The sequence below is a fragment of the Antechinus flavipes genome, chromosome 6 (genome assembly GCF_016432865.1).
Source record: "Antechinus flavipes isolate AdamAnt ecotype Samford, QLD, Australia chromosome 6, AdamAnt_v2, whole genome shotgun sequence".
Classification (NCBI taxonomy): domain Eukaryota; kingdom Metazoa; phylum Chordata; class Mammalia; order Dasyuromorphia; family Dasyuridae; genus Antechinus; species Antechinus flavipes.
Genome location: NC_067403.1, coordinates 14418447 through 14430986, shown reverse-complemented (window position 1 = coordinate 14430986; position 12540 = coordinate 14418447). Strand labels below are relative to the sequence as shown.

General features: G+C 33.0%; 1 protein-coding gene across 4 annotated transcripts in view; it reads left to right on the top strand.

Annotated features, from left to right (window-relative positions):
• The window catches only part of PPARGC1A (PPARG coactivator 1 alpha), a 739677-nt gene that overhangs the window by 411368 nt on the left and 315769 nt on the right, over positions 1–12540 (top strand). The window lies entirely within an intron of this gene.

Sequence of the window (12540 nt, the reverse complement as noted above, 5' to 3'; positions counted from 1 at the left end):
TTTATTTTTTAATAATAGCATTTTATTTTTTCTCAATTACACATAAACAAATTTTAACATAAATTTTAAAAAATATTGAGTTCCAAATTTTCTCACTCTCTTCCTTCTCCTTCCCTAAGATAATTAAGCAATTCTGATACAGGTTATATATGAGCAATCATATAAAACACATTTCCATATTAATCATCCATATTGTACATTACTCTAAAGTGGAGCCAAGCTTCTAGCTATTCACTGACATTCCATTTTCTGGCTTTTTGCCTTTGTATAAACTGTTCCCCTGTTGTTGGAATGTAATCCTTTATTTCTGCCTCTTAAAATCCCTAGTCTACCTCAGTAACTTTGCTTTATTTATTTTAAACTCATCAAGGTAAACTAGGTATCTTAAGATAAGGATTCCTATGAACTGCATGTTGATTTCATTTTACAATGTTATATTGCCTATATTTTATTTTTTTCTTTTATGTTTCCTTCCCCTAACTTCCAATAGCTTTTCCCCAAAGTCCTTGTATTTATTGAGTACATATTTGTTAAGATCTACATTTTCTTGTCTAATGGAACATAAGCTTTTTGAAGACAGTAACTGTTTCATTTCTGTCTTCTTACCTGTAATTCCTGGAGCAGAAGTTGGTTATTCATTAATTTATTAATCTGAAAAATCTTTGTAAATATACTTGCTGTTTTTATATGTTGAATGAACTGCTGAGGTTTTTATCCATTAGCAACACGATTCTTCTTGCCTTCAATATAATGATAGCCTCTCAGCTGGCTTATCCTGCTTTCCATTGAGTGGTGCAACTGAATACTCCTTAGCTAGCAGTTCTAAGCTCCTTTTAGCAGTGGCTAATGGAACTGTAGTAGGCTCAACATCATCCAATAAACAAAATAATTTTGCCCTGAGAGAGGTCAAGAAATATGTAATAATTATTAATGAATTTAAAACCTAGATAAATTTGTGCCTCAATATAAAATATAAATATTTATCAAAAGAAATACATGAACTGTAAAACACTTTCAACAATAATTTTAAAGACAATGTTCTCTATATAGTAGGTGCTTCTTAAGCAGATATTGAATTTGGATTGTTTTGTGCTCACATTTTCCTGGCTGTTTTAAGTTTCTAAGGCACAAATCTATAGTTTTAAATTAATTTTATAACTATCTTTTATTTTAATTTCTATATTAATTTCTAAGTATATATTTTTTCATTTTATCCTTCCCAGATAACCACCCCTTATACCAAAGAATAGTAAAACCATGTCTGACAAAGTTTATAATATTTTTCATTCTATTTCCTCACACTGGCAAAAAAGAGAAGGAATGAGTTCATTTCCTCATCTCCTCTTCATGGACAAAATTGAACATTGACATTGTACAGTATTCATCTCCTTCTTCTTATTTCCATTAATATTATTTTAGTCATTCCCTGATTCTTTTTATTTCTTTCATCACTTCATTTAGTCTTTTCATGCTTTTCTTAATTTTTCATATTCATTGTTTCTTACAGTTCAATAATATGCCATTGTATTCTTATTTGTAATAAACAATGTTTAGTTTTTCTCCAGTGGGGGGGCATCTATTTTGTTTCTATTTTTTTTTATCACAGAAAATGTTACTATGAAATTTTTTGGTATATATGTATTTATAAATGTTTGCATGTATACACGTATACATACAGTTTGTTATTATTATTTGTGGATTCTGTATGCAAACTTACCTACTTCTAAAATTTGTTAGTAAGCCCAAAATCAATACTCTAAGCATTTTTGCTGTTATTTATGACATGTGCAGAATGATGAACATTTTGGATCATCTATACCATAGAATATGATGATGTTCTGCCTTCTTGTTTCTGCTTTCACACTACTAAAAAAAAAAAAAAAGTATCTTTTGTGGTCTATTTAGTCTCATTTTTTTTTCATTTTTTTTATGTTGATTTAACTTTTTAAAAGTGACCCTCAAGCAGAAACAGTGCTGAAGTTCTGTCTAGTGTTCCTAAGGGCAAGAAGGCTATATTGTGCCTTATATATGTTAGATAAGCTTTGTTCCCACATGACTATAGTGCTGTTGGCCATGTGTTCAATGCTAATGAATCAACAATTTAGAACTTCCCACAGAAAAGAGAAATTTATCGATCTGTAAGTAAGACCTTTCTGAAAAAGTGTGAAATGAAAAGTTATAACCAGAAACTCACAGCAACCCAACTTTTTATTTTCCTTAGAATCAGTAGTTCATATTCACTAATTCAGTGTTTGTGGTTTATTGAATCTTCTGGTAATGTTGAGAATTGTGTTTGTAGGGAAACTTTTTTTCTTCTTTAACCTCCTGGGCCAATGTGCATGGTAGTTTGAACTCTGGATCAAAATCTATAAATCTTTACAAAATTATATTTTAAAGAGATACTGAATATTATTTTACCACCCTTGGGATATATCAAGAATAACTCAGTGATCATCTTAGATATCAATCATACTTACATTTCATATTCCATATACTAGCATGTAGTACTGGACACCTGAGAAAGTAGATGAGTTATAAATGATTACATGAAATTGGAAAAGTATGGGTTAAGACATAGCTGTGGTTCATTTTGTGTGTTCACTTTTTAGAAATTAAAATAATGTATTTTCTCAACTAAAATTGAGATTTAAATTCTATAACAGCGATGAAACAATATAACACTGATGAAAGAATATATGTAATATAATTAAAATTTTTACAAATATAAAATATTAATTTCATTGTTTAAGCTTCAGTGATAAACACTTAATTTGATACATATTTCCATTACAATCCCTGTTTCCCTTTGTTCTGAAGAAATGTTCCTCTTAGGCTAAATGTTTTAATGCCTGATTTAAATCCTAATATGAATTTCAAGGCAATAATGCTTTTGGAAGAGCTATTTTAATCATTTTTAGTTTTGCCAGAAATAAAATATATTTCAATTTTAATAGTATTGACTTGTTAATCTTGGAGAATTCAAACACGAATGAATTTGAAAGGTTGAAAATTTCTACATGCTTAGTTTCCAATGAGGGAGACTTTCTCAAATAAATAGGGAAGAAATACTGAGATACTATTTATGAGACTCTACAAACATGGAAGATTCATGGAAGCTAGGATTGTGAAGGGAGCATAGATGTATCTTTCAACTTCTGATCCATTTAACATTCTTGGAAAAAGGCAATGCTACACATAAACCATGAACATGAATTTTAAAAGATTAAGAATATACCTGTGATGTCAACACAAATGTTTGAAAAATTAGTCTTTGGGTCTTCTATATCAGAGGTTTTAAATATCTGGCCCGTAGTGCCTGAGTGCTGCTCAGTCTAGATTAAAATAGAATTTGGAAGTAGTTAATAAAATAAATAAAAACACAATAGAACGCAGATGATAATTAATATGTGCTTTTCCAAATCAGCATATGGTTTTCAGGGGTCCTTATGTTCAGTTTAGTGGCCTCTGGTTTCTTTTTGAGTTTGACACCATTGGTCTATGTGATAACAAATAATGAATTGTTCTATTTTCTAGACTGATAGAATTTTATAGGCAGCGGTTCATACTCTATTATTTTTCAGACAAAGACTGAATCTTAGAGATGGAGTGATTTTTCTAAGATTAAAATTATACTCAATGGCATGACTGGATCCTTAGTCCAGCGTCTTCCAGTTTATTGCTCTTTCTACTCTATTAAACTGTTTCTCATTGAATGGACCGATTGCTTTTGGTAGAGTGCAGACCTGAGTTTGATAATTTCTGGGCAAATTGATTAAAACTCTGAAAAATTATTGATTAATAAATCCTAGTTGAAAGAAATAAAATGCTATTGATATCTTTTAGAAGAATACACATATATATTAAAATTATAGGATTTCAAAGTCTAGAAAATATACATTATTTGTATTTTCAAATGATAGGATCTTATAGTTAGAAGATGTTATATAGTTTAGTATTTCTTAAACTTTTCCCACTTGCCACCTCTTTTTGCCTGAGAAATTTTATGTGACCCTAGATATAGAGGTATGTATAATAGGTATACAAATCAAGCGTTTTCTGAGAATAAAATACAATTTTGCAAACTCCACATTCAGTTATGTCTTCCCATATGATGTGACCCACAGTTTAAGAAGCTGGTATGAAGTTCACTTTCTACCTAAAGCTTAAGAAAATTTACATTTGCAAAAGTGGTTTGTGTTATTTGAGGAAACTACGGAGCTATGTAATTTAGAATAGTAAAAGGAAAAAAAAATGTGAGAGTATATTAATAGCATGATTTCTTTTCCTGGGGATTATATTTATTAGGAAATTTTGGGTCACATTCATATAAGTATCTCTCCAGAATGTGGTATGATATTCAATTAGATGTGTTAACTTAATTGGCACAGCTTAGTCAAGAATAGATCTAAAGGTAAATTACTTTTGAGCATGCATTCATTAAGAATAGGAAAAGGAGGATGGGGAGTGATGGGAGGATAATGGAAAGTGAACTAGCTATGGAGTCAGAGTCCAGATTCCAATCTCAGCTCTGACTCAATCTTTGTGATGCTGGGCAAGCAACTTAACTTGCCCTTACTAACTTGTACTTGTACAATAACAGGCAACTTGTCCTCAGTTTCTTTGGCAGGCAGCTGACATAGATGGGGCCTTTTAGCTATGGCACTAGGATCCTTTGTATCTTGGAGCTTTTGGAACTAGACCAGAGACAGTCTTGATTGGAATATTGACCTGAGGTCAAACACATTTTCATCATTTATAAATTAGATTATTGCCAGGATAATCTCACAAATTTCAATCCAAGGAATCAGAATAATAGCAACAAAACAAAACAAAAACAAATAACTGGAGGATGTCTTGGAAGGAAGGAATCCCTTATGGACTAATGAAGATAATCATTACTCCTTTGTCCTCGTGATTTCTATGATTCATGGATCTTATCACTTTATGTTTTTACCAAACCAGCAGCAGTGATAGACTGTAGCAAGGTCAATGTTTGTGATTCTTTAATCCTTATTTACATTTTCCTAGTGAATAATGCATATCTAGTGAATAAGAAAGAGGAAGATTTACTAACTTTTCTTGAAATGCTATAATATGTACAGGTAATTTTAAAGCTTTTTTATGTAGTTTCTAAACTGTATTCCATTTTCTATAATATAGTTCTTTGCAGAGTCATTCTGCATATGAAAAAGGAACCCATGGTATGTGACCATAACTTTTACCACATTGAGGCTTCACTAAGCCTATTTACTTTGCATATACTCCCCAATAGGGTGTCCAAATGAACCAAGATAGTTTGGCTCTCTAAGCTATAAAGCATTGGTAATTGGTATGCTATAGTTCAAATTTAGAGGTCCATACTTTGGACTAATTTCTGCTCTTTGAAGTTCAAGAATCTTTCAATACTGAATCTTAACATTATTTGCAAATTTTGATAGGCTAAACCCAATTCTGCCTTTATTTGTTGGCAACAAAAATTGTTTATTTGTTATTAATAAATTTTATGTTACTAAACTGAAGAAATTGGGACAAGCAAGAAGAGAGCATATAAATTTAGAAAAACTTGGAGAGCAGGAAAGGAATACAAATATATTCTTTCAGTGGTGATGAGTTTTTATTCTTGTTTTTTAATCTGGAAAGATTTCTCCTTTTGTACCTCTAAAAATGGAGAAGTATCATTTGAAGTTATAAGTTGGAGGTTGCAATGACCTGAAAATTATTGTTACACTTCACCCTCTCACCAGTGAAAAATGGAACAAATCTCTTTCATAACTTTTTCTGAATTGGCTTTTGTTTTTTTTTTTTCCTTTATTCTGTCCTATCTCCTTCCTTATTCTTAGTCTTCACTGATGTACCCTACCTGAGGAAGGTCTTTATAGTTTCTATCCATTTGTTCATTTATTCAGCAAGAAACAGAGTTGCTGTAATGTCCGAGCACTGTACTATTTACTGAAGAGGAGAAAAAAAAAACTATGACTTTGTACCCTGTGCTTAAGATCTATGTGTTTTAAATCTGAAAACAAGACAAACTAAACAGTAATATAAGGCAATCTAAAATAATTCTCAAAAGAAATAGCAGAGATAATTTGTATTATTAGAATTTGGTGAATGGAGGGCTCATTTTAGGCTTGAGCAATTGGTAAAGACTTCATGGAGGCATAAATTCTCAATGAAGAATTTCCTGATCGCTTCAGTCATGTGATTTCTCCTTCTTCAGACTTCAAATAGAAAGCTCTTTGTATCCCTTAGCACTTCATCATGTTTTGCTAGTTGTCCATTTTATAACAATCATAATAATGAATACATTGAGTCATTTATATTACAAATCCCTCCAATCCCCACTAATTGACTGTAGGGACTGTCATAATGGGTATCATGTCTTTTCAATATTCTATCTCTCCCAATGACCACTGTCATGTTTTTCACATAACAAGTAATTGGTAAATATTGAACATAATTGACTTATGCAAGTCATTAGAGCTGGGTTCAAATTTCTACTGTGTCACTCACTGTCATTCAGCTCCTCTAGATCTCATTTTCCTTATAATTAAAAACAAGAGGATTGAACTGGAGATTTTCTAAGGTGCTTTCTAAATCTGAAATACTTTGGTTCCTCTGACTCCAAAATAGATTGGTCTTTAATGAGCCAAAAGAGAGGAAAAGCCTTTTCAGGGAAGGAACAACAAACATTGTAAGCTAAGGAAGGACTTATTTTTGAAGGCTCAGGAAGAGATGAATCTGCTTACAGAATCTCTCTTGAAGAGAAATGGGGACTAAGGTTGAATATGTAAGTTGAGTCCAGAGATTTTCTTCCTTAGCTGGAGAAAATTTTGTGATGATTGTTCATTGAAGTAGTCAGGCTAAATGAGTGAGTTGGGACATATTGCTCCATTATCTCTTTGGCTTTGCCCAACATTATCCCTTTGGCTTTACCCAAGCTCAGGTTATGTCATTTTCTTACTGTCCTCAGCTCAGATCCTTTCTTCCCACACTAAACACTTCTTTCTTCCCTTCCTAAACTCTCTACCTAAGCAACAACAGAAATCTCAAACAAAAACAAATAAATAAAAATTACTTTTAAAACCCAATTATCCATCCACCATGTAGGAATTCTTTTTAATTTCAATTTAAAAGTTCAATGCAATATCTTTTGTGGGGTTATACAGTCTGGTAGCTCTGAGCCACCAGGAATGTAACAAGTGTCTTTGGAAAGCAGCAGATGTCTCCCTGCATTTTTTTTTTCAGGTGGACAGAAATATGTAACTTCGCCTCTGTAATTTCTCCATGGAATTATTTTCTCCCTAGCAGTTGGAATTCAGAAAAATCAGCAATTGACAACAGAAGTTAAGTGCCCAAGACTGGACCTCTATAATAAGCCTTGAGACTTTTAATGAGTGTCCTCCAGAGCAGAGCCACTAACAAACCATCGTGGACTTCCTTGATCAGTTTAATTGGAGGACAGACGGTCTTAACAATTTAAAAAAGCTGACAGACGGATTTAATTCCAAATCTTCCCCTGTAGCAAGACCTATGACTCAATAGCTCACCCTTTTGGCCACATGGAATGCTCATATTTTTGACTTTTTATCGCATTTCCAATTCTCATTTTCAGGGTATTTTTTCCCCTTTCAGAATGAAGTGATTTTTGCCTTTTTATATAACAAATATCAAGTGATACCAAGCTTAAATTAGGTCTAATATCTCACAGCTATAGATTTTTTAGAGAGAAAGCAGTTTTGGACATTTTTAATGACTGTCCTCCATAGATTTTATTTATCTGTTTTTTTTAAACCATATCAAATGCTCTGCCTTTTTATGTTTTTATATTTAGAAATTACTAGAGATGTCATGGTAAATGAAATGATCCTTTGCATTAAATGTGTTTTCTTTTTCTTCACCAATTAAAATATTTGGAAAATTGGATTTTTGTATTAAAACATTTATTATGGAAACTGATAAATGTGAGATTAATAGCTAAAACAGTCATTTCAGATGGATAATTTAGATTTTTATCATTTATTAATCATGGAAAGTAAACCTGCTGTATAAGTAATTTTAGTTTTATCAAGAAGATAAATTGTTCTAGCTAATGAACGTATAGATATTCTATGCCAAAGGCATTTGGAGTAATCTGTTAATCATTTAACTGTGTCAGGGCATATGCTATGTCTTCATAAAGCAATTAAAACACATAACTTTCTCCAGTGAAATGTGTGTTGGCCTTCACTGCCTAAAGCAAATTAAAATAACATTTGTCTTAGGATATGTTTCAGTGTTACAGACACAAAATTCAGTGGGCACAGTATCTTAAGGCAATAACATGGGAGTTGGATATCACTATAGAGGAGATTGGTATTATTTCTAATATGTGGGGTGAGGTTGCAAATCACTTCTACAGTAGTGCTGCATTAATGACTAAGGCCTTGCTGGCTTCCATGTACCTCTCAAAGTGGATGGTTTCTTGGCAAAAATTCTCAGGGGGCTTTTTTTCTTACCAGTGCCTGGGGATTTACATCTGTATCTCCCATTAGCACTAATGGGAGCTCCTCGCATACAAACTGTCCACTTATAGATGGAAGAACAGACCCCTAACTAATATTCTTGCTCCATTTATCTGGCTTTTGGAGACAGACAAAGGGTTACATTAATAGGGCTTTAATAGTCTGATAGTGCCATTATGCTAATAGAGATTTTTGTCAGCTCTTTTTTGGAGATCCATAATTCAACTTTAAAACTCTTTTTTGGGGGGAGAAACTTAAATAAATCAGGAGAAGGCAAATTAACCACAAGTGCCATTTTAGTATTAGGAAATTTTTTGTTGTTGTTGTTGCATTTAGATTCTTGTTTTTCAGACTCTATCTTGATTTGTTGCACATTCAAAGCTATGGATTTCAATATTCAAACAATACTTCTTGATCATTAGTTGCTTCTTATGGTTCTTCAGTGGAGTATGTTTTAATATTAAGATAATATTCCTCAGTCATGAGTTCTTGTGATATGCAGGCGAAGTTATTTTATTGAAATTAGCTTCATTTTAGGGTTAAATGAATAAAAGCTGAAAGGTTTGATGTGAGTGATTAGAGGTCCCATGGAAGTCTTGGATTAAATTTAAATTTAGAGTTGTTAGTCCTATGGACATTGAAGTAGAGCTGCAATCACGCAGTGATAATAGAGGCAAATTTTTTGAGGTTCATTTCTTTCATTCTGCTCCTTTTCAAAGAATCTAGGGAAATATGTGATTCAAGTAAGGATACACTGATTACTCTCCATCCCCAAATTCTATAAATTTTTGTATATAGGTGAAATTTGGCTCAAATTAACAACGTGAAGAGCCTTGAAAGAAAGGTGTTTTTCTAGAGAAGCTTCATACCACATGATAAGAGTAGCCTTTGGACGTGAGGTATCAGCTAAATGATGTTTCAGATCTATTTCAGTACCTGCTGTCTACTTCCCCTTTGTAACTGTAGCTCCTTGATTCTTATGGCATAACAGAACAATTGTTCAATCACCCCCACCCTCAAGAAAGTGTTGAGTCTTTGTCCAAGGCATATGCTTTTCTCCATTGAATTGAGATTGTTCTTGTTTGTCCTTAATTCTTAAAGAGGACCAATAACATTCTGAAGGTGACATCTTGACTTGGCAAGTGAATTGGATTTAAGTGAGGGAGTACTGTGCAAAGGAACTGATCTCACTTTTTCTTCCAGAGTCATCTGGATCCAGTGGTAAAATGTAGATCAGGAGGACTGGAAAGGCCCTAATGGAGTGGGACACTTTAACATTTTTAAGCTACCGACTTTCCCATTCTCAGTTTGTCTGAGTCAATTGCCCTTCAATGACTAAGAGTGGGTAAGAAATGAAAAAAAGATTGCTGAATATTATTGCTACCTCCTCCTTGTTTAGACTTTTTCCTCCCAGGCTTCTGTCTCGCTTCCCTGTAGAGGATGGAATTATTGCAATTAAAGCTAGCCTGTTGAGACTTACATGATAACAGGTTCCTGTTCCCTCAATACCTCTGAGAATCTTTTAGACACATGGGATACTAATGTTATTGAGCCAAGATTCTACATTTTTCTTATCTATTTCTTCTTTTCTTCAATACCAATGAATAATCTCCTAATTCCATTTTTTCTGTAGTTTCTCTTCCTGAAGCTCTCATATCAAAGAAAAACCATTTTCTTTTCTGGTTATAGAGATCTGGGGAACAGCTTTTTCTGGGCACGGGATGTAGAAAGCAATGAATTAATACTTTAATTCGATCAGGCAATTGGGGGTCAGTAAAAGCTCTGAACTGATATCATTTAAAAGCCTTGGGTCCAAGCTCTTCTCTGGCATTTACCAAACATTTGGATCTGGTCAAATTATTTAATCATGCAGCCTCAAATATGGATCATAATATTTGGATTATTTTCCTCATAGGATGGTATCAATTAAGATTATATCAAACAAGTAATCAACAGGCATTTATGAAGTACTTGTTTTGTCCTGGTGATATAAATAAATGGAATAAGAAAAAAAATTGTTCAAATTCATTTTTATGGAAGTAAGTTTATTTACTTTTAATACACATTGCTTTATGAATCATGTTGGAAGAGAAAAAGCAGAGCATAAGGGGAAAAACTTTGATAGAGATTTAAAAAAAAAAAAACAGAAAAAAGAAGTGAACATAGCACATGTTGGTTTACATTTAGTCTCCTTAGTTTTTTTTTTTTTTTTTTTCCTGAATGCAGATGGAATTTTCTGTCCAAAGTTTATTGGGATTGTTTGGATCACTGAACTACTGAGAAGAACCAAGTCTTTCATAGTTGATCATCACATATTCTTGCTGTTCATGTAAATCTTTCCAGATCTTCCTATAATTAGCTTGTTTATCATATTTTATAGAATCAAGTCCCTTTTTTAAAAGCACATAATAATTGTGCAATTTCACATACAATCATCTTTTTAAAGATTTTATTGTTATGAAAATGCTTGCTTTATTTCATGAATTAAAAATTAAAATTTTAAAAGAAGCTTGTATTCTAATGAGTAAGATAGGATGCATATAAGCTCACACAGAATAAATATGAAGAAAACAAACACAAATAAACACAAAGCAATTACATATAAGTTTGGGGAGTAAGGGATTAGTAAATGAGGGGGTAGGATGTAGAAGTAGTATTTTGAAGCAAAAGACGGTGGAATTGTGGAGAATGCATATTTCAGGCATGAATGATGACTACTGCAAAATCATGGAGACTCAAGATAGAATATCATGTGTCAATAGCAGAGTGAATGCCATCTTGCTTGGACAATGGGATGTGTTACTGGAGATCCTATCAAATGTGTTGGGACCAGATTGTGAAGGATTTCAGAAAGTAAAAAAAAAAGGCAATTTATACATTATCATAGAAGCTATACTAAGCCACTAGAGTTGATTGATTTAGGAAAGACCTATAAGGAAACACAATTTGTGATGGATAGACTGGAGTACTGAGAGAATTGAGGTAAAGAAACCAGTTAGTGGGCTGTTTGAATAAGCTGGATAGAAGATAATAAGGGCCTGAACTAAGATAGTAGTGGCGAATTTCTTCACATTGAAGAGTCCAGCTGTGGTATATTATAAGAGAGGAAATCACAAGATTTCACTACTGATTGAATGTTTGTGGTTAGAGAGAATAAAAGATTAAAGATAGCCCTTTAGATAACAACCCAGGAACTGGAAATGGATGGCAGTTTCAACAGAAATAAGGAAGTTTAGAAAAGGGGTGGATGTATTTGGGAAGGGGGGATGGATGATGAGTTCAGTTGCAATATGGAATATATGCATGAATAATACACATGTGTATGTATGATAGAAATATGAATTATCATTATGGCATTTGTGCTAGATAATAAGAACACAAAACTGAAAATATAACATAGCCCTTCTCTTCAAGATGCTTAAAACCCAGTAAGATGGATAAGACACTTACATCATTAAATATAATAGAGATCAGAATGTTTTAAGTGCAGAAGCTATATTCAGGTAATGGTATATGAGAAATCTCTATTTTTTTTTCTCTTCTGAAAAAAAGGGTGCTGTTTTGACACTTTTGATGCTAGCCACTGGCCAGCTCAGGAAGAATGGACCATATGAAAGTATCTAACACAGATTCCCTGCTGAGTAGCATGTTGATACCAGCAGACTGCCAGCCTGGCCCCCTGATGTTTTTAATACACAGATCCATATCAGCATTATGAAGTTCCATATTAATATAATGCTAAATAGGGATTCAGATGATAGAAGGGGGAAAATTTGAACCAGGTCACAAGTAAAAATGAAAGCCACAGGAATGGAATAGCAGACGTATTTCAGGTGAATATTGAGATGCATTAGCAGTGGGGGGAAGTTTGCACAGCATCTGCCTGCATTATGTTTGGTTCCAGCCCAGTGCTCCCTCTCTCCTTTTTCTCATTGAATTTGGTGCTTAGGCAATCTGCATAGTCATAAAAATAGCACAGCTACTGCCCCTTCATGACATTCCTCACCCTAGGATCTCAAAGCCCTCTGTGGATATTAAT